At 34.5% G+C, this 5,234-nt stretch overlaps 1 protein-coding gene across 1 annotated transcript in view; it reads right to left on the reverse strand.

Annotated features, from left to right (window-relative positions):
- Cadps2 (calcium dependent secretion activator 2) overlaps positions 1-5,234 on the reverse strand; it is a 575,996-nt gene that overhangs the window by 366,066 nt on the left and 204,696 nt on the right. The gene's annotated exons all lie outside the window — the stretch shown is intronic.

A 5,234-nucleotide genomic window follows, 5' to 3' on the forward strand; every position in this document is an offset into this window, starting at 1 on the left:
AAAGAAAGAAAGAAAGAAAGAAAGAAAAAAGAAAAAGTAATCAGAGATATGAACCCAGTTTCCCTAGCTGTGCTTGACAGTTCCAGCTAACGCTTAACACAGAGTGTCTACTAAAATTTGAATGAGGATGCAAAGGCCAAGAATATTTAGAGTACAAGGCAAAAGCCAGCACGTATAGCGGTAGGTGTTAGTTCAAACTGCTCTGCACCTGAGAGGTTAAGGTACATTTTCCCTTATCTCTGATTTCATCACTCTTTTTCTGAATTTTTCACACTCTTCTCCTAACTAGCATGAAACAGTATGAGGAAATATTCCAGCCAGATTCCACTTCTAATTGTCCACTAATGTGAGGTAAGAAACTAAAAATAAATGAATAAAAGGATGCCAGCCACAGAGAAAGGTGCTCCTAAGATAGGAAAAGATGGATAATAAAGTCATATGTGAGAAGAGGCAGCAATACATGACTTTAAATCTCTTTCCTGTTAAATTATAAATCTAAAAAATTATTTTTTAAATACTTTTACATCATTATTTCAAATAACACTACCTAGGTCCTATGATATTGCTTTTATTCTTGCTTTCTTTTGCCTAGAATGACAAAAGATCCTTTCAGAAGAACAGGAAAGAATATTGATTCACCTTCTCTAACATGTAGTTCTAAGCTTCTGGCAGAAGAACTCGTCAACTTTTACCCTAAAGATTGAGTTACAACACTGAACTACCCCCTTACCTCAAGTTATGACAGTGTTACTAGCACCATCCCATCACGCCTGTCTGCATGTGGCAAACAGCACAGGTACTTCATACAGAACACAAGCAATCGCCTGTGCTATTCTTTTGCATGTTCACCCACCTGACCCTGAGTTTCTCCGCCATTACTTTATTTCTTCCCATTTAAGATCATTTCTACAAGCGCTTCTCCTCGTTTTCTATTTTCAGTCAATGGTAAAAAGATTCCTAGTACTCACATGTTTTAGTTAACTAACTAACTTGCTGAAGTTTACTGAATTTTATAGTAAATAAGTATGTATAATACATTCACACAATGCTTTCTATTTCCTAGCTGGCCTGGCTCAACTATTTACTACTGTCAACTCTGTCTTATTTTTATGTCTATCAGTCAAAACAAGTTAATTCTTAAATGGCAGACATAAGATCACAAACTTTAGTAGTTCTAGATCAAGGAAACTTAAATTAAGATAGTTGACAATCTGCTTTTCTAAACTTAATTTTATTTTAAAGAGTAATAACAAAAACAAAAGCAAAAGCAAAGACAGAAACAGAGTAACATACAGAAATACACGTGGTACAGATTTTCAAAACAAGAGTGGGAAATTAACAATGCTAGCTATATTACGTATTTCTATCAACAAATCTGTTGCTCAGATTAACAGAGATTGGTATACAAAGTTGGACAAATAATTGAACATTAACACTTGTTTTCAATAAGCCTTATTTTTTCTTATCCTTTTGCTCGATTTTAGAATTTGTTTTAAAGAGACTATAATCATAATTAATAAGACATTAGAAACAGCACACATTTAGAAGAACAAGATAAGAGGTATTCAACCATGGTTTTTGTACTGCATATTGCTGTCTTTGATGTGGTTGCTTAGATTACAGATCTTAGCATATAGAGTTAGTCAACGTGAAAATTCTAAACATTAACTGGTATTTTCAAAGAACTGATGGAACTGGTAGTACATCATCTCAACTATCCTCTATGTATACTTGCACGAGTATTCCCCCTTACTTTTATTTTGCTATCTTTTTCATTTTTCTCAGCTTGTTTATTCCTTATATTTAGTATCTTTCTGTTTTACTATATCTATTACACCTTTCCAACTTTATTCATTCCTTCAGGTTCTGACATTAAGGAGACAATAAAACATTTACACACATGGGTCTGATTTGTTTCACTTATGAGTGTAGCCACTAGTTGCATCCATTTAAATGTAAAGGCCTCAAGTGTGTCTTTGTTTATGGCTAATACTACATTGTACATTAGTACTCCTTGGGTGATGGGCATTTTTTCCCCAAGATTTGGCTGTGACAAATTGTGCTATAAACATGGCTGCGCATATGTCACTATGATGAGATGATTTCAGTTCTCATGGAAAAATAATCAGAATGGGAATAGCCGGGTTGAATGGGATTTCTAGTCCTGGTTTTTGGAGGAGTCTCCACACTGATTTTCACAGTGGTTGTAACAGTCTACATTCCCACCACCAATGGAGAAGGACTCTTTTTCCCCCACAGCCTCTCCAGCATTTATTAGTTGATTTCTTTATGACAGTCATTCTTCCTGCGGGGAGATGGTATCTCAATATTATTTTAATTTACATTTCTCAAAAAACAGTGCTGTGGAACATTTTTTCATTTATTTGTTTGCCAACTGTATTTCTTATACTGAGAAGTATAAATTCATCTCAGATGCCCACATCTGGATTGGGTCTTTGAATTTTGGTGGCCTGATTTTTTTTTGCAGTACTTTATACATTCTAGAAAGAATACCTTTGTTTCAGTGGTAGTTGGTTAAGTTTTTGAGGGTTTTTTTTTTCCAAATTTTTGGGTTGTTTTTTCACCCTGTTGGTGATTTCTTTTGACATGCAGAAACTTCTCAACAATATGAAATCCAGTTGTTAATTCCTTGAACTATTTCCTGTGCAGTTTGGTTTTTGTTCATAAACTCACTGCCTACCCCTATGAAGTGAAGATTTCCACTTAGTTTCTCTTCCAGTAGATTTAGTGTTTCTGCATTAATGCTTAGATCTTTAATCCATTTTGACTTTAGTTTAGTGAAAGGTGATAAACCCCAGGTCTAGTTTTAGTTTTCAGCATGTGGAGAGGGAGTTTTTCCAGCACCATTTGTTAGAGGCTATTTTTCTTCCAGTGAGTGCATTTGACCCTTTTGTCAAAGATAAGGTCAAAGAGTGTGTATGTAGCTGTATTTGCATCTTCTAATTTCTTCCATTGAACCGCAAGTATTTTTTTGACAGTACCATGCTGATTTTATCACCATAGCTTTCAAGTCAGGGATTGTAATGCCTCTTGCCTTGCCTTTAGGACAATCCTGTTGTCCAGGATTCCCTTTGCTATTCTAGGTCTTTTCTAGTTCCAAATAAATTTAGGAAGGTTTTACTTAGAACTGTGAGGTATGTTGATGGTATATTGATAGGACTGCATTAAATCTGTATAACAACTCTAGGACTATAGCTATTTTCACAATGTTGGTCCTTCCTATCCAGGAATAAGGAGTATCTTTCAATTTTCTGAAATCCTCTTGAATGTTTTTTCAGAGCACTGTGATTTTTGATAACTTTTTACTTCCTTTGTTAGATTAATTCCTAAGTTTTTCTTTGGATGCTACTGTACAAGGTATTCTCTAATTCCTCTCTCAGTGAGTTTGTTATCTGTGTAGAGGAATGCTATTGATTTAAGAGTGTTGACTTTGCATCGTGCTTTGCTGCTGAATTTGTTTATTGATGCTAGGAGTTTTCTTGTGGACATATTTGGGTGTTTTGTGTAGAGTATCTTGTCTATGAATAATGATAGCTTAACTTCTTTACCTATTATTCATTATTCCTTTTATTTCTTTCTCTTATCTAATGGCTCTGGCTAATGTTTTCAGAACACTATTGAATAGTAGTGATAATAGTGGACATCCATTCTTGTAGCTGATTTTAGAGTAAAAGCTTTCAGTTTTTCTCCATTTAGAATGATGTTGGCTATTGGTTTGTCATAGATAGCTTTCATCAGATTGAGGTACAGGCCACCTATTTGAATTTTCTATAGGATTTGATTATGAACGAGTGTTGGACTTCATCAAAAGTCTTTTCAGTGTCTATTGAGATGATCATGTAGATTTAGCTTTGACTCTATTAATATACTGCATTACATTTCTAGATTTACATATGTTGAACCACCCTTGCATCCCTGGGATGAATCCTACCTGGTCATGTTGTATAATATTTCTGACGATTTGCTGCATTCTATTTGCTAATACTTTACTGAGGAGTTTTACATCTGTGTTCATGGGGGTGATTGGCTTGTAATTCTCTTTTTTGGTTGACTCTCTCTGGTTTCAGGATCAGTATAATACTTGCCTCCAGGAATGATTTGGAGAATATTGCTTCCTTTGAAGAGTTTGAGGAGTATTGGGAATAAATCTTCTCTAAATTTCTTGTAGAATTCAGCTATGAGTTCATCAGGATCTTGGCTTTTGTTTGTTGATAAAATTTTCATTACATTTTCAAGTTTATTGACTGACACTGGGTTATTCAGAGATTTTATCAACTGAACTCTTGGTTCATTTTGGTAATTTGTGCCTATTTAGGAATCTGTCCGTTTGTGTGTATTCAATTCTGTCAGAGTAAGCATTTTCAAAATAGCTTTTGATGATCTTCTGAATTTCCACAGGATCTACAGTAATTTTGCCCTTTCATTCCTTATTGCTTGAGTTTGAGTTTTTTCCTTTCTTCTTTTTGATGAGGTTGGCTAGGTAGGGGTTTTATCAATTTTATTTAATCTTTATTTTTTTATTTTTTTTCAAAATTTTATTGATAAACAGCAATGAGACAGTTTCAAATCAAATCGGAAGTACAGTGTCAACAAATATTTAATCTTTAAAAAAACCCACCTTTTGGATTCCTTGTATTGTTTTCTTTGTCTCAATTGCATTAATTTCTGACCTAATCTTTACAATTTCTCCCTGTCTTTGGGCTGTGCACTTGATATGCTCTTCTTTTTCTAAAAGCTTGAGGTACACCCTTAGGGTATTTATTTGTTCTCATTTTGTTTTTTTCTAATATGTGAGTTTATCACCATAAATTTCCCTCTGAGAACTGTTTTCACTGCATTCCACAAATTCTGGTAAGTTGTATTTGAATTTTCATTGGATTGCAGGTATCATTTAATCTCTTGTTTAATTTCATCTGTAACCCATTGGTTGTTGACAGTGTTATTTCCACATGTTTCTGGGGGTTTTGTGGTTTCTTTTGTTGTTAATCCTAGCTTCACTGTCCTACGGTCAGATAAAATGCATGGGAGACTTTCTGTTTTCTTGCTTTTACTTAAGCCTGACATATCGATAGTGTGGGGTCTCATATAGAGGACATCCCAGCTGAAAAGAACATGTATTCAGATGCTACTGGGTACAACACTCTGCAAATGTCCACTGAGTCCATTTGTTTAAAGGCTGGATTCAGTTCTGCTACCTCTTTTCTATTTTTTTT

The sequence above is a fragment of the Octodon degus genome, unplaced genomic scaffold, assembly GCF_000260255.1.
Source record: "Octodon degus isolate 3935 unplaced genomic scaffold, OctDeg1.0 scaffold00170, whole genome shotgun sequence".
Lineage (NCBI taxonomy): Eukaryota > Metazoa > Chordata > Mammalia > Rodentia > Octodontidae > Octodon > Octodon degus.